Genomic DNA, 27742 nt, shown 5'->3' on the forward strand with positions numbered 1-27742 from the left:
GACAAGGAAAAGGCAGAAGTGCTCAATTCCTACTTTGGCTCAGTCTTCTCCCAAAAGAGGATATATGACTCCCCTGCCAAAGGCGAACTACTGGCTGAAGGGGCAGGATTGCAGCTTGAGATCGATAGGCATATGGTCAAGGAACACCTAATGACTTTGAATGAGTTCAAATCTCCAGGGCCAGATGAACTGCATCCTAGAGTAACAAAGGAACTGGCAGAAGAACTCTCAGAACCACTGTCCGTTATCTTTGAGAAATCATGGAGGACGGGGGAAGTGCCAGATGACTGGAGGAGGGCTAATGTTGTCCCTACCTTCAAAAAGGGTAAAAAGGAGGAACTTGGGAACTACAGACCAGTCAGTCTAACATCAATCCCTGGGAAATTCTGGAGCAGATGATAAGGCAATCAGTCTGAAAGCACCTTGAAAACAATGCAGTGATTACTCGAAGCCAATATGGATTTGTCAAGAACAAATCCTGCCAGATGAATCTGATCTCATTTTTTGATCAAGTAACCTCCCTTGTGGACCGTGGGAATGCTGTAGATATAATATACCTTGACTCCAGCAAAGCTTTCGACAAAGTGTCCCATGATATCCTGATAAGCAAACTAGCTCAAAGTGGGCCACATGAAACAACGATCCGGCGGATCCACAGTTGGCTACAGAATCGGACTCAAAGAGTGATTATCAATGGGATCTTCTCAAACTGGGGAGAGGTAATGAGCAGGGTACCGCAGGGCCCAGTGCTCTTCAACATTTTTATGAATGACTTGGAGGAGGAGGTGCAGGGAATGCTGATCAAATTTGCAGATGACACCAAATTGGGTGGGATAGCTAATACTTTGGAAGACAGAAACAAAATTCAGAGTGATCTTGATAGACTGGAGCGCTGGGCAGAAAACAACAGAATGACATTGAATAGGGATAACTGCCAAGTTCTGCACCTAGGAAAAAGAAACCAAATGCACAGTTACGAGATGGGAGATACATGGCTCAACAACACTACAAGTGAGAAGGATCTTGGCATTGTTGTAGATCCCAAGCGGAATATGAGCCAGCAATGTGATGCGGCTGCAAAAAAGGCAAATGCTCTTTTGGGCTGCATTCATAGAAGCATCGCTTCCAAATCCCGGGAAGTACTAGTTCCCCTCTACTCAGCACTGGTTAGGCCTCATCTGGAGTACTGTGTCCAGTTCTGGGCACCGCACTTGAAGAGGGATGCAGACAACTGGAGAGGGTTCAGAGGAGGGCAACAAAGATGATCAGGGGAATGGAAACAAAGCCCTATGAAGAGAGACTGAAAGAATTGGGCCTGTTTAGCCTTGAGAAGAGAAGACTGAGGGGAGATAGGATGGAGCTCTTCAAGTCCTTGAAAGGTTGTCACAGAGAGGAAGGCCAGGATCTCTTCTTGATCATCCCAGAATGCAGGACATGGAATAATGGGCTCAAGTGACAGGAAGCCGGATTCTGGCTGAACATCAGGAAAAACCTCCTGACTGTTAGCGCAATACGACAATGGAACCGATGACCTAGGGTGGTGGTGGGCTGTCTCTACTGGAGGCATTCAAGATGACGCTGGACAGCTATTTGTCAGGGATGCTCTGATTTGGAGTCCCACACTGAGCAGGGGGTTGGACCCGATCATCTTATAGGCCCTTCCAACCCTACTATCCTATGATTCTAACAAGGACCCAGGAGGAGCACCGGTGAGTTTCGCACCTCCATCCTTTAAATCCCCCCTCCCAGTTTTGCAGCCTCTGAAGGGGGCCATGGTCATGGGAGGGAATTTTCATTCAGTACCACAGTGACTCATGGTGGCCCTGGATGACTGGCTTTTGGAGCAAAGAAATTCAGTTCTATTAGACAACATGTAAGGCAGGATTGCGAACCTGCAGCCCTTCAGATGTTGTTGGACTCAAACTCCCATCAGCCCCAGGCAGCAATGGTTAGGAATGTTGGGAGTTGTAGTCCAACAACATCTGGGCATCCTTCACTGCTGACTTAAGGCATGCTTTTATGGAGACTTTATACATAGATATGATTGTGAACGCCTGTTTTATATCAGAGTCAGCTAGATTTAAACTAGCATGGGGAAGAAACAAAATAAATTCAAAGTAATCCCATTCTCTTTTTTTTACTCTCACCAGTTAAAGGCTCATAACATATAGATGCAGAGGTTATGCACCTTCTGTTCCTCTATCGTATTTTCTATTTAGTGACCTCTACAACATTAAACTGCCGTTTACAGTTAAGTCCTCCACTGGCAAAAAATCTGTCACTTTGCTGATTGATGCTTTTCCATTTCTGAATGTCAGCCTACCCTGCTTTGAGGTGTTCATAAATATATACTGGCCCACTTACATAGGCCTGGCAAGCTGAAAAAGGAAGATAAGTGTCCAGTCCAGCCGCTGGCATGCTCTCTCTGTCTCTTTTTGCTTTTTCCATGACAGACGTTTAGACTGGTTATCAGGAAGTGCTGTGCTTCCTATTTACGAAAATGGTTGCACAATCTAAGAAGGCAATAAAAAAGCTGCGCAGAGAAATTATGAAGTTTTCTTCTCTAGGGGGGTTCTGAGGAGGAGGAGGAGAAGCCTCTCTTGTATTCAGATGGCCGCTTCTCCAGGCCTGGCGACACCAGGCATCAAGGCTGGGCCACTGCTGACCCCCCATCACTGTCTCCTTGCCTCTGCGCTTTCTCCTCCATTGGTGGTGTTCAGGGGTGCCCAGGAGTTTCATTCGACCCACATTTCTAAGTGAACCGACAGGATTTGCCCTTTCCACATCTCCCAGACCTGCCTCCCCCACCTAAGTGCCCTCCACATGTTTTGGACTATAACTCCTAGCATTCCTGATCACTGGCCATGCTGGATGGGGAAGATGAGAACTGAAGTCCAAAACATCTGAAGGGCACCAGGGTGGGCAAGGCTATCCCAGACTAATGTGTGAGCTGGAATGCAGTTTTCCTTTAAATTTCACACGTCTCTTAATTTTCCCATGCAGTTCTGGGCTCCAAAAACATAACGAAATGCATGCAGTATGCAAATTTTAGGATGGGTGACATTGCGAGAGCAATTCTATGGCCCCTATAAAGGCTCTGAGGTGGCCGTAGGATTGCTCTATGTGGGGCTGCCCTTGCCCCTGGTTCAGAAGTTGCAGCTGGTGCAGAATGCAGCAGTTAGGTGCTACTGGGGTACCCCACTATGTTCACATAACATGTGTGTGTTAAAAGAACTGCACTGGCTGCTTATCAGCTACTGAGCCATGCTCAAGGTTATGTTATTGCCTTACAAAGCCCTAAACTGGCCTGATGCCTACACTGTGCTCTTTTCGGCCCCAGGTGAAGACGTTTTTATTTTCCTGGGCATTTTACTTTTTCAGTTTCTCTTTTAAATCTTTAAACTGCAGCTCAATTCTATTTGGTTATTATTGTTATTTGTATACTGTAGTTTTCAACTTTTAATTTTTTGTATTGTATTTTATCATCTTGTATTTGATGGTTTTAATTGTTGTGAACCGCCCAGAGAGCTTTGGCTAATGGGCGGTATAGAAATGTAATAAAATAAAATAAAAACATAATAAACAACCCAGGACCAGGATATCTAGCAGACTGCCTTCCCCTATATATAATCAGCCAACCTTTAAGATCTTCAGAGGCAGTCTTGCTGGTCATTCCGCAACCAACAGAATGTCTCCATGTAATACCTCAATGGAGGGCCTTTTTGATGGTGGCACCTACCCTCTGGAAAACCCTCCTCCGTGCAGTTGAGGAGACAGAAGATGTGGCATATTTCAAACACCTCCTGAAAATGGCACTTGTCCTCCCAGGCTTTCCCTGGCTTGCAATTAATTGCAATTAATCACATGCTGCTCCAACTTACTGCTCTTTTCATTGGATAGTATCCAGCGTTAGTCCTACATAGAGCAGACCCATTGAAACAAATGAGAAGTTAGTCAACACTAACTGAAGTCCCATTCATTTCAATTGGTCTACTCTACATAGGACTAACACTGGATACTAGCCGTTGCTTTGTACTGTTAGTGTAATTGGTATTGTTTTTAGCAGTGTATTTTAAATGTAATTTTTAATATTTATATGTAAACTGCTTAGAGATTTTATATTAAGCTGTATATAAGTATTCCTACTAAATAAATAAGTAGGATGCTGGACATCTCCTTCAAGGCCAGAGATGGAGCTCCGACCTCAGAGGACGAGATCGAATGGTGGATTTCCCACTCCCCAGCTTCTCCCAGCTGCTGTGGAAAACTCTGCCATGGGTCCTTCTCCCACAGTCAGCATTGTCCTCAGGAGAGGAGGAAATGGGTGTTTTGAGGGCAGGACAGTGGGAGGGGAGGAGAGAGGACGTGAATTCAGCATTTCCACAAGTCTCTCAGCTCCCATCCCCACCTACAGCAAGGTAAGGAAGCTAGATAGGCTCAGAGGCCCATCTAATTTAAAAAGCACTGAAGGAAGAATGTGAGGTGACAAAGCCGCTGTCGTTCATCCTGCTGGCTGGGGCAGGCTGGGAGTTGTAGTCCAACACATCTGGAGAGCGCCAGGTTGGGGAGGTCTGCCTTAGATTCAACAATAAAACATTAGGTTTCCGAGGGGACCTCATTCAAGTCTTTGTCAGGCACAGCAAGGCTTCCCGTGATTATGAAATTAAAATTTTGCAGGGAGAAGCCTAGCACATTTTGTCTTCCTGACATTTATGTGTTAAAGATGAATGAATGTGAAAACTAAATAGCATTTGTCGGGTTTTTAAAGGTTGATTTCAACTCTGCTAGCAGCTGATGACGTTTCCTCCCCATCCCCAGACAATAATTCGGACGGGAGATAAGACATGCTATCGGTATTACTGAGCCAAGTGTGAATTTCCATTCATTCCTCCACTCCTATCACAGTGAGTGGCTGAGAGACACCCTCCGGAATCCTGATGAGTTGGTGGCTTTAAGAGTCCATGCCAGGAACTGCATGGGATAGCGGTGCAAGTAGTGAGTGGGTAAAGGAGTGAAGCGTTCTTCTCATAGTGATCATGCTGGCGTGGATGAACAAAGGCCACCATTTCCATGTTTAGAGGCACTATCACACTATATATGATATCATGTAATGTATTATATAAGATACATTGGTGAGGGTGTTGGACTTGGACTCGGGAGATCTAGGTTCGAGTCCCCACTCAGCCATGAAGCTCACTGGGTGACTTTGGGCCAGTCACTGACTCTCAATCTAACCTACCTCACAGGGTTATTGTGAGGATAAAATGGAGAAGAAGAGGAACATGTAAGCCACCTTGGGTTTTTTGAAAGAGGAAAATAGTAAATAAATATACCAATAGTGATCTCAGTTCTCCAAATGCCCTTCCTTATGTCGTCAAAATGGCGCTATCCATGCACAACAGGGAAGTATCACCAAGCTCGGGGGGACCCAAAGGCGTACAGAAGTACAAAATATATTTAAGGTGCAACCCTATGCATGGTTAGGCAGAAAAAGGTCCTGGCTGAGACATGCTGGAAGTTGCAGGACTTTTTTCTATCTAAACATGCATAGCATTGTGCACAGAGGGTGGGGGGGATGACATACAGGGGGAGGAGAACCCAAACTACTCAGTGATGGAGGCCATAGAACACTGGGCATTAGTTGGGCGAAGGGCCATCGCTAGAGGGAGGGGCCATGGCTCAGTGGTAGAGCAACTGCTTTGCATGCAGAAGGTCACCAGTTTGATCCCCAGCATCTCAAACAACAGAATGACATTTAATAGGGATAAATGCCAAGTTCTGCACCTAGGAAAAAGAAACCAAATGCACAGTTACAAGATGGGGGAGACGTGGCTCAACAACACTACAAGCGAGAAGGATCTTGGCATTGTTGTCGATCACAAGCTGAATATGAGCCAACAATGTGATGTGGCTGCAAAAAAGGCAAATGCTCTTTTGGGCTGCATTCATAGAAGCATCGCTTCCAAATCCCGGGAAGTACTAGTTCCCCTCTACTCAGCACTGGTTAGGCCTCATCTGGAGTACTGTGTCCAGTTCTGGGAACCACACTTTAAGAAGGATGCAGACAAACTGGAGAGGGTTCAGAGGAGGGCAACAAGGATGATCAGGGGACTGGAAACAAAGCCCTATGAAGAGAGACTGAAAGAACTGGGCATGTTTAGCCTTGAGAAGACTGAGGGGAGATATGATAGCACTCTTCATGTACTTGAAAGGTTGTCACAGAGAAGAAGGCCAGGATCTCTTCTTGATCATCCCAGAGTGCAGGACACGGAATAATGGGCTCAAGTGACAGGAAGCCAGATTCCGGCTGAACATCAGGAAAAAGTTCCTGACTGTAAGAGCAATACGACAATGGAACCAATAACCTGGGGAGGTGGTGGGCTCTCCCACATTGGAGGCCTTCAAGACGAGGCTAGACAGCCATCTGTCGGGGATGCTCTGACTTGGATTCCTGCATTGAGCAGGGGGTTGGACTCGATGGCCTTGTAGGCCCCTCCCAACCCTACTATTCTATGATTCTATGATCTCCACCTAGGACTAGGAAAGACTCCTGTCTGAAACCCTGTAGAGCCGCTGCTGCCAGCCGGTGTCGACAATACTGGGCTAGATGGACCAACGGTCTGACTCAGGATAAAGCAGCTTCTAATGTTACTATAAAAACCCAATGGGAGAGTGTTTGGAATGGAGTATTCTAGGAGAATGGCGGGAGCCAGCCAGCCAGCCATGAACAGACACACCTTACACTGCAAAATTTTGTTGCAGTTCCCTCTTGTGCCAATGAATACCAGTTAGGGGTGGGGGGAGGACATTGAAAAGAATAATGATTCATTAGGCAGTATATTTTAAAAAAACTATTTGTCATACAAGTAGTGCAGATGGCAAGCTCTCCCTGAAAAGAGGCATTCCCCCTCTGTCAGCTCACATAGAAAGGAATGCATCTTCTGAGTTCATCCCTACTACAACACATTATGCAAAAACAGAGTATGCTTTCATTTCAGCGCCCTTATGTGCAAACACATGCACATTTAATTGATCCGCTAATCAATTAAGATTTTTCTTTTAAAAAAATGGCTGATAGCCAGATGGGAAAACTGACTTCTCAGGGTGCATCAGGAACATCAGGACTTCTATTCTGTCCCAGGAGACAGCAGCATAGAACGGAGTCAACTCTTTCAGCCATTCTTCACACTGCAGGCGACAGACTAAACAGTCTCCTAAGGCAAGGCAATTATCTCACTAAAGATAATTTTTGGCTTTGCAGGAGCATTTGAACAGTGTTCGCAGCAGCAGAACCTTTTTCTGAGCAGTGACTAATATTTGTAATTCGTTTTCCTGGGGCAGCATTGCTAAGGAGTGGGATAGGAGTTAGATTAATAAAACGGATTGTTGTGATAAGATGCAGCAAGGCCCATAAATTGAAAGAACAAGAAAACCTTGTTGTGGAATTGCAGCAGCGTTCTCCAGGCTAGCTGTTGCTGCGTTAGCACTCTTTGCTCTCCCCCCGCCCCTGCCTCAGCTATGGCATTTTGCTGACTGGCTAAAAGGCTGACAGACCACCTTGGATCTCAGTCATCCTGGCACATGGAGCAATAACACGGATGGAGGGGACAGCTTTTTGACGGCATGTTCAGCACACTGCTGCAGGGGGTTTGGCAGCAACCGACACTTCATGAGACTCTTGCTGAGGAATCCGTGACCTAACCAACTGCAGACGGCAACGCTCTGAGAAGCACCATCTTTGGGAAGGGCTCCCTGGTGTATTTGAAAGTGTGATCAAGGCACTTGCCAACTCTGCCACTTCAAGAGGGAAACACCTGCTTTTTTGTAGCAATTCTTCCCACCCTGCCGCTCTAAAGCGTGAGTCCCCTGATCGCTGTTGTAGAATGAAAACGTGGTTGTCACATGCATGGGTTTTGGCACCTCATGGTGCTGTCTGCCCTCCCTCAGTCTAGTGGTTAGGGGTGAACAAAACATACCCACCCATCCACTGGGGCAGTCTGTGGTGAGGGGGAGGCGATCTGTCCCTCCCTCCAGAATCCTTCCTGGCCAGCTCTGCTCCGCGGCGAGTCCGTGGAGCCGCTTGCTGGGGCCTCCCGCAGCTGGACTTCCGTCCGCTGCCAGGCTGCAGTTGCAAATGGCGTCTGGCGTAGGGGACGCCATTTGCAGCCCTGCCCTTGGCCATGATTGGCTATGTAAATATTTATGTAGCCAATCACGGCCAAGGGCAGGGACGCAAATGGCGTCTGCTATGCCATTTGCATCCCTGCTCTGTGCCGCTATGCCGGACGCCATTTTGTTCCGCAGCCTGGCAGCAGATGGCTGCGGAACGAAGACGATGACCTGGACCAGCCGCCGCCAGGTAGGGTCCATCCCGGGGGGATTTTGGGGGGTGGCGGGAGGGTAGTCGGTTCCGCCACGGCCTCTGGGGAGCTGGATTCTAAAGAATCCGGCCTCATGGGAGTCCGTGGTGGATTTCTCTGCCATCCCTACTAGTGGTAAATATTGAAGCACAGGGCACTCATCATGACCGTCTTCATAGCCTCTTCCCCAAGGACAGTCTAAAATTGATCCATACAGTGGACACAGTGCATAGATAGATGATGGATGGATGGACGGACGGACAGACAGACAGACAGACAGACAGACAGACAGACAGACAGGATGGAAGCTCCAAGAAACTCACAGTATGAATTTTGCCAGAAAACTTTCTCAGAGCTCAAACCTTGGTGGTCAAGCAGACAAGAACTGCCTTGCTGGATCAGACAAAAGGTCCCTTTAGTAGGGCTGTGCAAGGTTTTGTTTGATTATTTCGTTACTGCATTCAGTTTCATTACTGAACCATTTCTTTATTTCATTGCGGCTGCTGCCGCCACTAGATAAACCGCTATCACCCTCAGCGGCATGAATGGTGGCCCCATTCAACACCTGTGTATTTGCCGTGGAATGAAAAATTGAACCCAAATTCAAACAAGTCCATGCCTCTACCACTTAGCCCAACATTCTTCCTGATGCCCCTGGTCTCTGACTCCAGTACCACTGACCAATGTCATCATAGCTAGGATACCAGGGTAGAAAAACCTTTGCTTTGCTATTAAATCTCAGAGCGATCACCTGGACAGAAATACGTATCACTGTGTGAATGGAATGCAGGACTAGATGGACCCTTGGTCTGATCCAGCACAGCTCTTCTTATGTTCTTACCACTGTCCACTGGCTGCCATACCAGGAATGAAAGAGGCAAAGCCACTTATGAAGGCTCCAGTCTCCCAGCATTGTCTGGTAAAAGGAAGGAGGAAAAGGCTTTTGCTGAGCAGCTGGGCTCCTTCAGTCAAGAGAAGGGCCATAGCTCAGTGGTAGAGCACCTGCCTTTCCTTCAGAAAGTCTCTTGTTTCATCAGATAATATCATGCAACAGAGGCATGAAAAGGTCTGACTTCAAGCTTGGAGAGCCAGATCGGAAAGTTGTCCATGACCAGCACCTAGAGTCGGACCAGAGCTGGCCAAAGGAACTCCACAGGGACATGTTGTCCCAGCAAAGGTCCAGAAGAGACAGAGAGACTTATATTTCTGCTTCCAGTTCCTCCTCTTCCTGGTCATCTGTAGAGAAATTGTTTAGATCTTCTCTGACTTCTCCCTTGTCCCCACTACACCCTACTTCCCAAGGAGACTCCTGCAGATAAAGTCTCCCAGCAGCCAAACAGGCGCTCTTGTGTCAAACTGGGTTTCCTACCGTGTCCAGCACTGCCTTTGCTCTTGATATCTAAGGGTGAAGGGGAAGAATTGGAGATTGATGCAAGGTTTGGGATGTGGTTAGAGATCTCACGGGGGGGGGGGGGTGTCCCAGGCCAGATGAGAGCAAGCACTTTGAGCTGGCTTAGGACTATAGCAGGTTCTTACAAGCCATCAGTTGTACTGGGGTTCTCCATGGGATCCCATACCTCTTCCTCCAAGGAAGTATCCCCAGTTGGGTGGGATCCTGACAGAAGTACAGGGATAGATGAACCAACAGTTTGAGCCTTTGAAGGCAACTTTGTATGTTCATAGGAGTGTAGGAAGCTGCCTTATATTGAGTCAGACCATTACTTCATCTCTGGCTCATTTTAATCTACACTGACGGATAGTAACTCCTGACCCCACCCCCAGGCTTCAGGCAGGGGTCTCTCCCAGCCCTACTGGGAGATACTGTGGATTGAACAGTGGAGGTTATATATGCAAAGCCCGTGTTCTGCGACAGAGGCCTGGCCCTTCACTTGCTAACTGCTCTTACAAATGGACAAAGATTAGATCTTTTTTCAGTGTGGGCCCCCCCGCTCAGCTAAAGACAACTTTGAACACCATCTGAAAGCCCTGAGGGGGTGGGAAGAATTATACGCACAAAGTCCTCCAAAATTTCTCTCAAGAGCACTGTGGCTTTTCTTTTTAAAGTCTCTTTTCTCAAACCACAAATTCCTGAGTTGTCCAAGGAAGTCAACGAAACTCCTTAAGAATAAGTGATTTGAGGCTTGCAAATGCAATCTAAAAACACCTGGGAGGCTTCATTGCACATCCCCTGGACTCACACAGCAGAAGCTTCTTTCAGAATTCCCCTTGTATGCACAGGCCTCCGCTGTTTTGCTTGGCGCTCCCTCCTTCCCTTCTTACCTGAGCTGTTAACAACCTGGCTCTGTGAAGAGTCCTGGCATGTACATTCTGAGAGGCACCATACAAATCTTGCCTATTGCTTTTGGCTGCAGCAATGGGCCTGATGTAGTAGTGGGTGTTGTACTTGCACCGCTAAATCACTTTTGAGGAAACTTGTGTCTTTTCCAAGTGACCGGGCTGCCCAGAAGGGCAGCCTCCTGACAATGAGGAACTACAGGAGGAGGAGAGACACCAACAAGTCGAAGGCTCTCTTGGATAGAGAGATCAGAGTCTTACTAGAGTGTCAGTGCCACTGAACAGACATCAAAAAATCTCCTCCTCCTCCTCCTTTTATTTATTTATATGCAATTCATAACCTGCCTATATACAAAATACTCTAGGCGACGTACAAAGTTAAAAAAATTAACAAAAAAATCCAACATAAAAACAGTACATAGCAGTTAACAAAGAGGAACAAGAGTTCTAAAAGGGAAGGCCTGCCAGAATAATACAGTCTTTAGTTCCCACTTAAAAACCTTCAAGGAGGTCAGCAGGAGCATTTCAACCGGCAGGTCATTCCACAACTGAGGGGCAGCAAAGGAAAAGGTCCTCTGGCGTGTGGCTGCCAGTCTCAGCAGTGTGGCAGCAGATAGCGTTCAAAGGACCTTAGGTGGCAGACTGGGACGTAGGGGAGAAGGCTCCCGTATCATCTTTGAGCCATTACTGGACCAATGAATATCTTAAAACAGGGGTGCAGGAACTCCAGCCAACGGGACACCCCAATCCAGCCCATGCCACCTCTTGGGCTTCTTCCAGGGGTGGGCTTAGGCTCCAGGCCCCACTTGATGGGAGCATTTAGTAAAGATGCCTTCTGTTAGAAAGGCAATTAGCAGAGAAAAAACAAACAGGCAAAACAGAATGAGCGTTTACCGGTCTCACCTGCACACAAGCTATCTCAGAACAATAAAAGGGACCACACCCATTCTTAGTGAAGAAACAAAAGTTGTTTTACTCAGAAATATTCTTGCATATACAATGCAGGTACACAGCGCAGAGTTGCAAAAGAGTTTGTTCCATTCATTTTGTGTTCCGTTATGCTGGCGGGAGCAAGAGAGCAAACACAGGTGCTCCCAGCAATGGCGGAAGTCAGAGAGGGGCAGGGGGAAGGAAGGGGAGGAGCAAAAGGAAGAAATCACAGGAAACCATACTGTAGGGTATGGAGATCGTAAGACTAGCTGTGGTCCAAATTGATTCCCATGTATTAACTAATGGCAACACTACCCCCTTTCAGTATCCTGAAGATTAAGTTGCAATATTCCCAACACCACCCTTGGAAGGCATCCCTACTGCTGTCTCCCATCCGAGATTGGAGATAATGGCGGGGATTACTCTGCTGATGCGCACCAGCTGTTATCTCTGATCTCAGATCAGAGATAGCCAGGGCCGGCCCTACCATTAGGCAGAGTGAGGCAGTTGCCTCAGGCAGCAGATGCTGGGACATGGCAGCAAAGTGTTGTAGGAGAGACCTGTGGGCCACATGGCCTGCTGCCTTCTAGCGTGGTGAAGGATGTTGTCCTATCACCAGTGTTGACAAAAGATTCAACGGCCAGTCTAGCCAGCTTTTGTACATGGAATAGGAGGGGGCACCATCTTGTCCTTTGCCTCAGGCAGCAAAGTGTCTTGGGCCGGCTCTGGAGATAGCAGTGGGGAGGTGACAGGGGTTGGGACTCAGCTGCGCACAGGGACGAGCTGTTGCTGTTCTCCCTGCGCGGGTGAGTCCTGACCCCGGCTTCCAGTGAAGAAAAAGGGGTGATGTCAGGTAGTGGGCCCACACCCCAGCATGATGTCAGGGGTGGGGCCATGCCCCCGAAGTCATCTGGCCCTTGGGGTGGGAGCAAACTAGCCCCTCACCCCAAAACAATTCTGAACCCGTCTTAAAAGCAAACTTCTGAGATGCCCAAAGCTATTCTTCAGGCATAGGTGTTTTAAGCAAAAAATTAAATCAAATTAAATTAAAAACATGCCCAGAATGATGTTAATCCAGATTGGATAAATCTGGAAAGCAAATAAAATAGTCGGTTCAATCAAGTTGTTATTTTTATGCAACTCTTCTTCCAAGGGGATCAAGGCAAGCTGCACAGTTCCCTTAGCCTCACCTTTCACCCTCAGAGACAGAGTAGATGGAGAGAGTGACCAGCAAAAGGTCACCCAATAACAGTGTTTTGAACCTGGGTCTCCTTAGTGCTAACCCAGTAATCTATTCCTTACACCACACTGGTGCAGCAGTCAGAGTAACATGCCATCTCCCAATGTGGCAGTGTGATATAGTGGCTACAGTGTTGGGCTTGGATGTAATGTCAGCCCCCAATTTGCCCTGACAAGAGGCAGTGCATGGCTCAGTCCGTGGCAGCATGGTTAGACTAAAAATCAGAGAAGCTGTGGGCTGAAACAGTCCTGTGGATGACTTCTTCCTTATACTGGTTTCAGAAGGAATGCAGTTCAGACTTTCTTCATCTACTAGTATTACCCAGGGGGTAAGACAGTGTTTCTCACATTCATGGCTTCGAGCACATCCCCATCCTAACCATACATTTGGGTAGGTGAGTATTAGGGATGCATGAGAATTTTGTTTGATTTGTTGTTGTTTTTTAAAGAACTTACCAAAATCCACAAATTTCTTCATATTTGTGATGGAAAGAACCTGAGAATTTAAAAAATTGAATGTGGGAGAAAACAAAACTGACCGATTCATCCATCCATCCATCCATCCAGGCAAAGGCCTTTTGAGTGCTTAGTTCTGGCTTTAAATCCCTGTGTATGCAACCATACTTGTGGTGCTGAACTGGGGTTGCTGCCCCTCTGTTTTTCTGAGACTCCTCAACCTAACAGCTACATGGCAGACAGGTACAACACGGTCCTCTCCATGCTGGGAATATTGAATTTGGCTGGTGCAAATGTGTGAGAATTTTATTTTTTTATAAGAACTTTGATAAGATATGAAATTCCTTCATAAACAGGATGGAATGAACATGAGATTTTTTAAAAAGTGGGAGAAACTGAAACTGATTTGTCTGTCTCTAGTGAAAACGTGGAGAAATGCATGCATCCTGATTTTGGACAGAGACTCTGCGCATATAATTGCTACATGCATTGGAACACAGAGCCAATGCATGTTCAGAGATCAGAAGTACGGCAGCTGTCATGATCTTCCATCTGGAATCCATGTGTTCACAGAGTATGGTTTCAGACTATTTAAAACGGGCTTCCACCTTCACCCTTAAAGTGGTATAAAACCAATATGCATTGGTGGTGTACGGGAGGAGGTATAGTGCAGTGATAGAGCACCTGCTTTTCATGCAGAAGGTCCCAGGTTCAATCCCCAGCATCTCCAGGTAAGGCAGGAAAAACTCTTGCATTAAACCCTTGAGAGGCAGTGTTGACGATACTGGGCTAGATCAGCAAAGGTTCTGATTCAGTATATGGCAGCTTCCTGTGTTCAAATGGGTTTAACTAAAGTTCTTTATTTGGAGGGGCCATAGCTCATCAGTAGAGTACAGAACAGGAAGGACAAGAGACCTCTTCCAGAAAATTAGAAATATCGGGGGTAAATTCCAGGCAAAAATGGGTATGATCAAAAACAAAGATGGCAAGGACCTAACAGAAGCAGAAGAGATCAAGAAAAGGTGGCAAGAATATACAGAAGAACTGTATAGGAAGGATAATAATATCGGGGATAGATTTGATGGTGTGGACAGTGAGCTAGAGCCAGACATCCTGAAGAGTGAGGTTGAATGGGCCTTAAGAAGCATTGCTAATAACAAGGCAGCAGGAGATGATGGTATCCCAGCTGAACTGTTTAAAATCTTGCAAGATGATGTCGTCAAAGTGATGCATGCCATATGCCAACAAATTGGGAAAACACAAGAATGGCCAACAGATTGGAAAAAATCAACTTATATCCCCATACCAAAAAAGGGAAGCACCAAAGAACGTTCAAACTATCGAACAGTGGCAGTTATTCCACATGCCAGTAAGGTAATGCTCAAGATCTTGCAAGGTAGACTCCAGCAATTCATGGAACGAGAATTGCCAGATGTACAAGCTGGGTTTCGAAGAGGCAGAGGAACTAGAGACCAAATTGACAATATCCGCTGGATAATGGAGAAAGCCAGGGAGTTTCAGAAAAACATCTACTTCTGTTTCATTGGCTATTCTAAAGTCTTTGACTGTGTGGATCATAACAAATTGTGGCAAGTTCTTGGTGGTTTGGGGATACCAAGTCATCTTGTCTGCCTCCTGAGGAATCTGTATAACGACCAAGTAGCAACGGTAAGAACAGACCACAGAACAACGGACTGGTTTAAGATTGGGAAAGGAGTAAGGCAGGGTTGTATACTCTCACCCTACCTATTCAACCTGTACACAGAACACATCATGCGATGTGCTGGGCTTGATGAAGCCAAGGCTGGAGTTAAAATCACTGGAAGAAACATTAACAATCTCAGATATGCAGATGATACCACTTTGATGGCTGAAAGCGAGGAGGAGCTGAGGAACCTTATGACGAAGGTGAAAGAAGAAAGTGCAAAAGCTGGGTTGCAGTTAAACCTCAACAAAACCAAGATTATGGCAACCAGCTTGATTGAGAACTGGCAAATAGAGGGAGAAAACACGGAGGCAGTGACAGACTTTGTATTTCTAGGCGCAAAGATTACTGCAGATGCTGACTGCAGCCAGGAAATCAGAAGATGTTTACTTCTTGGGAGGAGAGCATTGACAAATCTTGATAAAATAGTTAAGAGCAGAGACATCACACTGACAACCAAGGTCTGCATAGTGAAAGCAATGGTATTCCCCATAGTAACCTATGGCTGTGAGAGCTGGACCATAAGGAAGGCTGAGCGAAGGAAGTTAGATGCTTTTGAACTGTGGTGCTGGAGGAAAACTCTGAGAGTGCCTTGGACTGCAAGAAGATCAAACCAGTCCATCCTCCAGGAAATAAAGCCAGACTGCTCACTTGAGGGAAGGATCTTAAAGGCAAAACTGAAGTACTTTGGCCACATAATGAGGAGACAGGATACCCTGGAGAAGATGCTGATGCTAGGGAAAGTGGAAGGCCAAAGGAAGAGGGGCCGACCAAGGGCAAGATGGATGGATGATATTCTGGAGGTGACGGACTCAACCTTGGGGGAGCTGGGGGTGGCGACGGCCGACAGGAAGCTCTGGCATGGGCTGGACCATGAAGTCATGAAGAGTCGGAAGCGACTGACCGAATAAAACAACAACAAATGCAGAGGACTGCAGGTTCAATCTTGGCATGTCAGGCTAGGGCTGGAAAAATTCTTGCCTGAATCCCTGAAGAGTCTCTGCCAGTCACTGCCTACAATACTGGGCTAGATGGCAGCTTCCTCTCTTCCTAGTGTAGATATGCCCCCCAAGAATCCTCTCTCGCTCACTGCTTTTCTCCCAGCATCATTGATCACACCCAGTCCCATTATTTGTGATGCGCGCATACACACACACACACACACACACACACACACACAGATCTTTCAGGTGTCCTGAATCCTGACCCAGAGTTCTGGCATTTGATGGCGCAGGGAGAAAATGCAGCATGTTTGGACCAGGGCAAGACACATTTCAATCCCAGTTCAACTACCAAGGTAGTGAGTGGGTGGGCCTCTGCTGGTATGCCATTATCTCTCAGCCTTAGTTCCCTATCTGTATAAGAAAGGGATCGTGGTGATTTACCTCCCAGGGTTGCTGTAAGAGCAACTGAGATAAGGCAACGTTGATGCCTTACAGGGAGATGGATAAGCAGTAAATCAAAATAAGGAAGGCCCTGTTAAAGACCTCTCTCCCCAAGGGGTTACTTTTCAACTGATTATCAGGATGATTAAAGGCAGCAGCAGGATTGCTTTGATATTTAAAATCTCTCAAGGGCATTTTCAACACTTGGGCCAAGATCCTCACTTCTCTGTCACAGCACATGGGTGTGTGTGTCTATATTCCTGTTCATCATGTATAAACACCCCAGGAAGGAGACCAACCAAATGTTCCCCTATGTTTGGTGTGCCTTGTTGGGCCACTGTGAAGTGTTCTTCCCTCAACCCTGTGATGGACCATCTCCACCTTAGCAAGGATGTTAGACCAGCTGGGAGCTTAAAGCTCGCAAACACACTGCAGGGAAAAGAGGAGGAGGAGGCCAAAGATGAAAGGGGCCTTTATTTTCCCAGGTGATGCCAACTGAGTCTTAAAGCCCTCCTGTTTCTCACTTCAGCAGGAAAAAAGCAAATAAATGAATGCTGTTTGGATTGTGCCAAGGGGCTCCAGGTTTCTCTCTGTGCTGTCTCCCCCCCCCAACACACACATTTTTTTTCCTTTTGCAATTGACACTTCCATCGAACAAGAAAGAAAAGCAAACTTTATCAAGAGCAGATTTCATCATATTTCAAGTGGGGCTTTGGAGCAGCATGGACAGCATTTTGCAAGAGAGAAATCCCAACTGGTGTTTATACTGAGGCGGAAGGAAAACAGAATGAATACAAGGAAAGGGAACAACAGCAGGAGAGAACAGCAGGAGCCGGGCAGTGCCAGGGGATATCCTTTTGATCTCCTCCTCCTCCTCCTCTCTTGTTGCTGTGACATGGAATCCCCAGGAATTGAGGACCTGTGTTCCTTCGCCCATTGAGAGAAAAAGCATAGGCCTTGTTGATATAACAGGCCTACGATGAATCATAATGGTAGGGATAGAAAAAACTGTCCATTTTGCTTTCTCCCACCTTCAATTTTTTTTGTTGCTTAAATCTCAAATTATTTCCATCCAGTTATGAAGAAATGTGTGAATTTTGGTAAGTTTTTCTCAAACAACAAACCAAACAACATTTTCACCCCCTGCACTGTCCAAATTCAGTATGTGCAGCTATTCCTAGCATGGAGAGGACTGTGTCGTATCTGCCTGCTATATAGCTGACAAAGATGAGGAGCTTGTTAGAAAGAAGAAGAAAGAGGTGGTCACCCTAATTCAGCACCACAAACATGGCTGAACACACAGGGATTTGAAGCGAGACTTTTAATGGCTGAGCACTCAAAGCCCTCTGCCTGGATGGATGGATCTGTCCATTTTGATTTCTTCCACATTTGACTTGTTTAAATCTCAAGTTCTTTCTGACCCATTTTTGGAGAAATTTGCAAATCTTGCTAAGTTCGTATCAAAAAAGGAACCAAACAAAATTCTCACCTATCCCTCCCTAAGCGCAGTCCATTACTGTGCAGTGTCTGGTTATGCTAACTTAAAAACTACCCGGCTGGGCTAGGCTAAATTCATCTAGTTGTCCTGCTTAGGGTTGCATAGGGTCAGAACTCCAGGGATTTAGCCAGGTTCAATTCCTAAGGCAAGGTCAATAGGCAGAGAAGTCTGGTGGATCCGATTTCAGTAGGGCTGTGAATCCATTCTGGGTTCCAGTCAGAACCATCCAGAACTCTAAAGGAACTATCCAAAGTGCTGATTCAAAGAACCCCTTTAGCGTTCTGGCTGGTTCTGAGTGAAACCCAGAATGGATTCACAGCCCCACCAGAATCAGAGCCAACAGTCCAAGGACTACACACAGATTAGCAGGAGCCTGGGAGCTGGTGCACACATCTAGAACAGAAGGCTTTTAAGCATGAGCCTCCAGAGCCCCACCCAGAGCACAGCTGCAAGACATTGGTCACCTGATGAATAGTCTCCTCCTGAATAGAGCCATGCTCCTCTACTCATGAGGAGTCCTTATTCCTCGGGAAGGCACTTCTGCATCTGGTAGCCAGCTGAGATTGCACCTTTAGGTGTCTCTGTGCTCTGGGGCTCAGTATCTGCCTCTGAGTATCTTACTGTGTATCTTGAGGGGAAGGTACACTGGCCATCTCCCCCGAGGGCCCAGGGTACCCCTGATCTGCCTCAAGGTTTCTCATAGGGATGTACGAAAGTCAATTACCTGGTCTCGCAGCTTGCTTCGCGGTGGGGGGGAGGCGCTTCGCTTCTCCCCCCGAAGTTCAGGCGAGGGGGGGGAGCCGCCTCGCCCAGCCGAAATTCAGGCCGGGGGGGGAGGCGCCCCACCTCGCCCGGCCGAAATCCAGGCCGGGGAGACGCGCCCCGTCTCCCTGGCTGCGAACTACTAAAGTAAAAAAAAAAAAAAAAAAGACCCCGTGATAGGCTATGTTAATCGTTACGTAGCCTATCACGGGTTTTTTTGTTTTTTTTTACTTCAGCTGTAATGGTGGTGGCGGCAGCTGGTCGAAAGACCGGCTGCCGCCCCCGCCCCCGCCGAAAGCCCGCCGAACCGCCGCCGGGACCCGCCGCCGGGAGGGACATTCAGCTACGGTAAGTCCCATCCCGGGGGGTGGCGGAGAATTTCACCGCCGATTTCAGGGGGCCGAATACGTTGGCGCTCGGCCCCCCGAAGTTTCGGGGAGAAATTCTCCGCCATCCCTAGTTTCTCAGCCCTGGCAATGGTTCCTCCATGATGTTCGGCTCCAGGGAGTCCCGGTCGTCCTCTGAAGAAGAATCCTCCCAGGGAGTCATGACCCTAGTCACCAGCAGCCAGCCAAATGCCTGTGGAACTCACACACCCAGGGTGGTGGTCTTTTATAGGGGCCTTCCCCTGCTGTTTGTCCCCAGCATTCAGGGGCATGTTTCCTTTGTACACGGAGGTTCCACTTAATCATCATAACAAATAGCCAGTGTAGACTGCTGACTCTGATGTCAGTGGGATGATGAATCTGCCCTGGGTTTCAGTCCGAACTCCTTGAAAACACCTTGGAGAGCTCCTTTAGAGTTCTGATTGGAACCCAGAGCAGATTCACCGCCCCACTGACATCGGAGCCACCAGCCTCCACTCCTAATAGCTGTTAATGGGTAAATCTGCAACCAGAGCCAGAAGCTGTGAGAGCAAGCCCCCTGATCTGTGGAGGATGTAGCAAATGGCTGTTTTGGCAGCCATTTCTTGGCTTGGATTATTTCCTAGGAGACCTGCTCTGTGGCTCAGAGATTCACCAACACTGACGGGCAGCTGGAGCATTTGAGGACCAGGGGGAGGCTTGTAACACCTTTGCTCCCCCAGTTCCTCCTCTGTCTGCTCCCACCAGAGCCAGAAGCTGTGGGAGACCTCAGCAAGCCCCCCGAGAAAGTCCTGCCTATGAGGGACTGACGTCGGGCTGCGTCGGCAGCCATTTCCAGGCCAGGTGAACCAGTGTCAAGTCCTGACTTCCCGACACTGTGGCTCAGTTTTCAGTGACGGGTTTATGGCAGTAATTCCAGTAATTGGCTTTGCGCCTTTACAGTCCCGATATAAATCAGCAGAGAACAGATGACAATGTCGTTCCTTAACCAGGATCAGTCTCTGAGTTTCCCAACAACAGGCCCCAACAGACTCGGGTTCAGAATATAGAATAAGTCCAAATGAGTTTATAGTTCCAACAAAGAAACAAGATAAGGAAGCTTTTCAGGGTAGAAAGACATTATGTCCAGCTACCTCTATGGCCTGTGGCTCTCATTTAAATACAGGGGAGTGGCTGCTAAAGATCACTATCAGACATTTGACCCTGGCAAGGAAGCCTGGCTCACAAACACATGCTATGCCTCAACGGATGCCTCTGTTCCACCCTCTTGAGTTGACAATGCAACTTAGGACACATCCCAGAAACCCCTCCCCTGCAGAGCCTCCGTCGGTGGCTCCGTTCCAATGGAAGATGTCCCTGGTTGAGAGGCAGGGACCTCCGTCGAGGTCAGGTCTCCCAGCTGTGGAAGATAGGCTGTATCAGAGTTCTGACTGGTTCTGATGGAAACCCGGAGCAGGTTCACCACCCACTGATATCAGAGACACCAGCCTCCACTGCCCCCTCCTGGCTCTTAACCAGGTGGGAGGCTTGGTAGAACTGAGTTCTCAGGTGTGTGGCTTCCCATGGCTGGGCATGGCTCCACAGCGCCCCCCCCCCGACTCAAAATCAGTGTCACAGGCTATCACTCCCCCCAGATTGGGACAAGGTCTAACATCCAGCTGTGTCGCAACAGGTGGAACATCTGAGAACTAGGGGAAAACTTATATACACCTTTCCCCACCCTAATAATTCTTGTCTATTTTATTGCATTTTTAAATATTTGTATATATTTGTATACACTGTATATTGTAAGCTGGCTCAAGAACTTTGGTTAGTAGGTGGAGTGTAATACTCCAAGTAAACAAATAAGCAAATCAATAAACAAAAGAAGTCTATCTTCCGTGCATTTGTCTAATCTTTTTTCAAAAGCCATCTAAGCCTCTCAGCTCATTTTAAGTCCGCGAATTCCGTAAGTTAATTAAGTGTTGTCTGAAGAACTACTTCCTCTCGTCTGTCCTGAAACCATTGCCAATGGATTGTGTTGGGTGACCCTGTGCTCTGGCTTTATGAAAGAAGGAGGAGAAAATGTCCTTCTCTCTACATTGCCTGTAACAGTAACAATCTATGGACTATTTCAGCAGAAGCCACAATGAGCTGGCCCTGGGCTTTTAGGGCAGCCTTTTCAAAGCTGGTGACCTCCAGATGCACTGGACTATGAGTCCTAACATCCCTAGCCAGTATGGCCAGTGGCCTTGGTGGCTTGGGATGATGGGAGTTGTAAGTCATCTGGAAGGCACTCGTTTGGTGAAGGCTGTTTTAGGGCAAGACAGCAAAGAGGACAATTTGAATTAATGACCAATCAATCAACATTTTGTGCTGAGGTGACCTCAATTCTAGGTCGAGAGAAGCTGGATTTGGCAATTTGCATAGTTTATAGGAGGGGTGGGTAGAAGATAAATCAGGATCTACTGGTTGATCTCTGGGAGATTTGCAGCAGATCAGCAAGGCTCTGTGCCTCTCGATTTTTTAAGAACAGTCAGCAACTGAGGTTGGTAGACTCAGTGTTCTAGTAAAAACAAATTCATCCCACATGCCTGAAGTCTGTCCACCTCTGGTTTATAGGAAATAAGTGGCTTTGCATATATCTGCACATTTTGCATTATGTTGTTTCTGCAAGTCTGAAGGAGGCATAAGGAACTGGGCAGCCTAGGCTTCCCTCTCAGTTTCTGACCTCATACATTGAAGCTTATCTTTTCACTGCAAAGATTACATCATTAAGAGCTAGAAACGTGCCACTCAAAAGCTGAGCAGTGATAATGTGCAGGCTGAGGCCCTGGGGAGGAGAAGGATGAATGGACCACCCATGTGCACCTGTGTGCATGTGACCAAAGAGGCAGCGGGAGAGAACGCGGCACAACGGAGTTCTATGTTGATTGCTTGCTGTGCACTCATGCGTTGTGTGCCTGTGAATTATCACCTTGCTTTGTTATGTATGAGAGCTGAGGTCCCTAGGATGCTAAGTACTATGCCGAATACAAAATGATATGCTTGCACAGAACATGTGTGGAATTCACAACAGTCCTCAAGCAGATCAGAGAGCTTCCCATTTTACAGATGGGGAAAGTGGGTTACTTCCCCAGACCTGCCCAATGAGTCCATGGCTGCCCATGGAGTTGAGCCTAACCACTCATTCACAACATCATTTTGTGATGGCCATGAAGCAGCTACAAATTAACTTCTGGTATGGAGACCAGAAACTTTTGAAATGCCAGTTGAGGCAGGACTATTTAGCTTAGAGAAAAGGAAAGTGAGGGGGGACAAGACAGTGTACAAAATTATGCATGGTGTGAAGAGGATAGGGAGACATTTCTCTCCTTCTCGCATAAAACTAGAACCCAGTGGGGTCATCCCATGAAGCTGAATGGTGGGAGATTCAGGACAGATAAAAGGAAGTTCTTCACACAGCATATAGTCAAACTATGGAATTTCCTTCCACAAGATGTAGTGACGGCCACTAATTTGGATGGCTTTAAAAGACGGTTAGACAAATTCCTGGAAGAGAAGGCTATCCATAGCTAATGGTTCTGATAGCTATATATTACCTCTAGTATCAGAGACAGTTTGTCTGTCAATACCAGTTGCTGGGGAACATGGGTGGGAGGGTGCTGATGGACTCATGTCTTGCTTGTGGGTCATCCATTGACAGCTGGTTGGCCGCTGTGTGAACAGAATGTTGGACTAGATGGGCCCTTGGTCTGATCCAGCAGGGCTGTTCTTACGTTCTTATCCAGCAAGCTGCAATTATAATCCATATATTAAATGCCCTGGAACATTTTCAGAAATCTTTGTCACAACAAGAAGTTAACTGAAGCATCTCATGTCAAAATGATTGTGCTTAAATATTGTATTTATTACCATTTTCCTTCTCTCTTGCAGTCATCTGTGTAACATAGCAACATAAATAATAACTAGTGCATTTTGGGGGGGAAAAATGCTTGCATTCATTAGCCTTTCACTTTCCCATTCCAAGGACAACACTGTGGTCATTAAACCACACAAGTTGCACACAGAGTCACCCGTTATCTGCGGATCACTGGTGCCAACTTCCTTCAACCAGAAGAGAAATAAATGGTATGATATGGGTGGCTGCAAAATCACCTGAGCGAAATAAGGAAAGAATGCATAGAACTACATCAGTGTTACTGCTGTCTGTTGAATTCCCTGATGCCAGCATAAAATCTAGCTAGTTTACTCTTGCTAGTGAGTGTTAACAGTTATTCTTCTGCTCGCTCAAACAACTCTGCACTTTCTCCCTTCCTGCTCTCTACGTCTGGAACTGCTTCTCAGAACACCAGTGTGGTGTTGTCTGTCTGTCTGTCTGTCTGTCTGTCTGTCTTTCTTTCTTTCTTTCTTTCTTTCTTTCTTTCTTTCTTTCCTCCCTCCTCAAATCCCACCTTTTCCATGAAGGCTTTGCCCCCCCCCCCGCCACCCAGTAGTCCATCATCACTTCCTCCAACAAACCCTAAATACTTGAAACAACCATATGTTGCTTCCTTCCCTGTTTACCTCTGGCTCCCCTCCCCTCCTCTGTTGCTTTCCCAGTGTCAAGCTATAAATTGGAAGTTCCTTGGGGCAAGGACCCGGGTTCTTGTGACATGCACATTGATGGTGCTATACTAATACTACTACTGCTACTAATACTTGGAGCACCTCTTCCCATATCATCCTGCCCTTGCATTAAAACCATCAAAGGGAGCCCTTCTCCAAGTACCATCGGTGGGAGAAATACATTATACACTTACAAAAGAGAGGGCCTTCTCCATGGTGGCACCCCGACTTTAGATTGCCCTCTTAACAGAGAAACGGTGCCAACCTTGTTTTCTTTTTTATGCCAAATAAAAGTATTCCTTTACACTGAGGCATTTTATTTATTTTTTAATAATGGATTTGTTTGTTTGCTGGTTGAATCATTTTATGCCTCTTATCTTGCAATGTTATTGTTGTTGTTACATTGCGTTTTTATGCCTCTTATCTTGCAGTTTTATTGTTGTTGTAGCCTTTGCAGAGTGGTCTCCCTTGGCCATCTTGGGGTCTGAGGGCTCCCTGAAGTAGACCCCTGCTGACGTGCATCTCTAATGGATGCCTCGGACTTAAGAGTTTAGTGTCCAAGGCACCCAGGAACCAGGTCATGGCAGAAATAACATTTGTTGATAGTGTGCAAGAAAGAGGCAAACGTAACCATCCTGTCCACATCAGCATCTGCATGGAATGTGCTGTCCGTCATATAAAAAGGGGAATTTGAGTCCCACGGATTCCCCTCCACCATCCGTTTTCTCACACCACACCCATTCCCTACTCTCTCCTCTTAGCCACAGCTGCTTTTCTTTTGGCTGAAGAGGACCGGATGGGATGGTCTGTAGAGCTCTGCTACTGCCTGGGATGGACTAAAGTGGCTGATGAAACTTTCAGTTTGGGTGGAGCTGCACAGCAAGCCCAAGAGAAGCATGCTGAGATTCCTTGTAGCATTCAGAAGACAACAGTCTCCTTCCCCACCCCCTGCTCACCCTGTTTACGCGGGATCCATCTGAAGTGCTTTTTGTTGTTGTTGAGGGGATCAGATGTAAAAGCTGTTCCTTACAGCTGCACGCAAAGATCATTCCAAAAAGGGAGTTGGAGGCCTCCCTACAGCTGCGTTGTATTCATGGTCTTTCTGTCTTTTTTCTTTTCCTGACGGCTCTCAGAAGACCCAGGCACATTCCTGGGAATGTAAACACATGCTAGACCCATCAGGCAGCAGCGTGATGGTCCCAAGCCCAGCTTGAACAGAATTGGCAACGCAAGGAAAAGAAAAGCAGAAAAAAGCCGGAGAAGGCGTGGAAAACAGAAGTGAGGAGTAGGGCTAGTAGATTCTCCTCTGTGGGTTTCAAGGGCAAATGTTCTCTGGCTGTGCAAATTGTAGGGTGGCCGTGCACTCTCTTTTACAGAGGACAACCCTCTATTTGAAGGGCTGTCCAATTAAATCTCAGTTAAAAATCAAGAACCATAAGAAAGGAGAGCAACAAGGGTTTGAGGTCACCCATCAACATGGGGTACCTGAACAGCAGGCACGCAGGTCACCTATGTCACAGTCTTCCCCACTATGAAATTGCATTTCTATCTAAATTACAATAATGGTGTTGAAACTTGCATTTGTAAAATTTGCATTTGTACATGTAGCATATACAAATCTGTGTCCTTTTTTGGTCCTCTTTTTTGGTGATGCAGAAGTGGCAACCTTACTTCCACACTGTGTTGAGATGTACTGTATTTCTATTTAAATCATACTAATTATTTCTACATTTGCATCTAAGCATATAAATCAGCATATGCCAATTTTATGCAAATAGGTGTCCTGTTTTTATGGTGATGCCTGTTCTCTTTTTCGTTGATTCACAAGTGGCCACCCTATTTGTAGGCGTGGCCAACGTTAGATGGGATCTGAAAACTGGCATGCAGTAGCAGAAAAAGATTGGAGAACTGGTGGGGAAAACATGGGAGGCTAACTAGTGGAAGACAATGACCATCTGGAACCCCCATAAAATTCTGTGAATGAGGCAGGGTGATGGAGACATAAAAGCCTCATCTGGAAGCATCTTGTGCCTTATGGTTTTGTGCACAGGCGTCTAGAGATGTGCCATAGAGCAACGGTTGCAAGCATCTCAAACCAAGGAAGACTTTTGCCTGAGACTCTGGATGGTTTAATACTTGCTTAATTATTACAACAGCTACTGCCAGTCAGAGCAAACTTGAGGGCCAGTGATCTGGCTCAAAATAAGGCATGTGGAAGGACCCAGGTCCCATCTCTGGCATCTCCAGTTAAAGCTGTGGTTCTCACTTTTTTTTTTTTAATGCGGACCACTTAAAAATTGCTGGGGTGAAACTCAAATGTTGAGCATCGATAGAAGTGGTTTAAACAATTTTGGAACAGTCAACAAATTATAATGTTTGGTAACCCAGTTTTGGTGATATAAGGAAGATAAATGTTGGTGTAAATTGGCTGCGTAGTATGTTGTTGATACTTTCCTGTTGATCTTTTTTTTTCCTCTGGAAAATTTAACCTTTAAAATCAATTAAAATGTATATCGAAAATTGCTGGGGAGGGGGGAAGCACTCAGCAGACCATTAAATTTTGCTTTAACTAATCGAAGCACAAACATAACTAATTTTAATGACTTTTTTTTTCTTCAGCGCTGGCATCATCGTCAAGATCAGCACCATATTATGAAAATCGTGAGCCCTTTGCCCAGTAGGGACGTCTGTTGCCAGTAAATCCGGCACTATGGGGGCTCACCAGGCTTCCATGGTGTGCCTGACTCAGCTTGCTTTTGTTTCCCTGAATTCTGGGGACTTTCTATGCATTTCTTTTTTGCTCTTGGCCATAATTTGCATAAGTAGAGATTTGCACAAATTACGGGCACAAATTGCCCAAATTATAGCTGAATTTTGTGTAACTTGAATAAATTGTGGTTGTAATTTGTGCAAATTGTGGCTGTAATGTGTGCAATTTGCAGCTGTAATTTACGCAAATTTTAAAACACCAGAAATCCACTAGCTGTCCCAACTCGCTGCCAGCCGAGTTGGGCCAGCTCGCAGAAGACAGAGTGGAGTCTGGGGGGCTGCACTAATGAAAGCTTGTCCACCCCCCTCCAAGCGGATTCCTTCAAAATCTCTACTGCCAGGGTGTTGAGAACGGTCCCTTTAAGTGGTAAATTTTCAGGGGGAAATCATTGGACTGTATACAAGCAGTGTGTTATGAAAATCAGGGGCCCTCAGCCAGTTCCTTGTTAGCTTGTTTGATAATCCAGCCCTGGTCAAAATGGCCTCAATCTCTGTCACTGGAAGTGGAGCGTGGGACTCAAGTACAGGGCTGAGTAGAAACATTCTTGCCTGTTCTGCAACCTCTGTGTGGGGCACAGTTTGAGAACCTCTGAGTTAAAGGATCTCGGTTAGCAGGGCTGGGAAATGCTTTTGTGTCTGAGACCCCAGAGAGACGCTGCTTGTCACAGCAGACGAGGTGGACGAGTGGTCTGACTGTCAGTATGACCCAAGTTCATATGTTCATTAACTGACCTTCACAGATAGCTTTCATCCATTCACTTCGTGATTCTGCCATGAGCAAACACAAAGCCCATCTGACACATTCTGTATCTCAGAGTAGTAGCGTGGGTCGGGCTGTGTGTGTGTCAGCTCTTTTTCAGTTCATCTTTTAACACAAATCAGATAACGTAAGCCTCGCTGGCTGTGGGGAAAAGAATCCAGTAGGGATTGTACTGTCATCTGTTTCCAAGTTGTGCACATGGCAGAATTTATTTTTCATTGCAGCATTGATGCAGCAGCACAGTCGTCGCCTTCCAAATGGGATTTGGTGTCAGCAAGCAACCAAGCATCCTGCAGCAGTGGGGGCGATTTACCACCCCAAAGCTTAGGATTGCTTACAGCCAGCAGAGGCTGGTGACTCCAACGTCAGTAGAGTGGTGAATCTGCTCCAGGTTTCAGTCAGAACCAGTCAGAACTCTAAAGGAGCTCTCCAACGGGCAAAGCAGGGTGATGGGATGCGAAGCACCTTGGACAGCTCCTTTAGAGTTCTGACTGGTTCTGGCTGAAACCTGGAGTGGATTCACGCCCCCCCAGACGTCGGAGCTACCAGCCTCCACTGCTCACAACGTTGTAATAACCACTCTAAGAATGAGACATTCTAACATATAATTATTTATAACTGAAAGACTAAG

General features: G+C 46.6%; 1 long non-coding RNA gene across 2 annotated transcripts in view; it reads right to left on the minus strand.

Annotated features, from left to right (window-relative positions):
• LOC146356908 (uncharacterized) overlaps positions 1–27742 on the minus strand; it is a 105946-nt gene that overhangs the window by 45396 nt on the left and 32808 nt on the right. Inside the window, exon 1 of one of the 2 annotated variants that reach the window (XR_014788015.1) lies at positions 10641–10811. The exons of the other annotated variant lie outside the window; for it this stretch is intronic. This is a non-coding gene — a long non-coding RNA (uncharacterized LOC146356908). Of the gene's footprint in view, positions 1–10640; positions 10812–27742 lie in introns of those variants that run through there. 2 annotated transcript variants of the gene reach the window in all.

This window comes from Heloderma suspectum, chromosome 1 (genome assembly GCF_057233095.1).
Source record: "Heloderma suspectum isolate Gila_16-S chromosome 1, 16-S_ref, whole genome shotgun sequence".
Lineage (NCBI taxonomy): Eukaryota > Metazoa > Chordata > Lepidosauria > Squamata > Helodermatidae > Heloderma > Heloderma suspectum.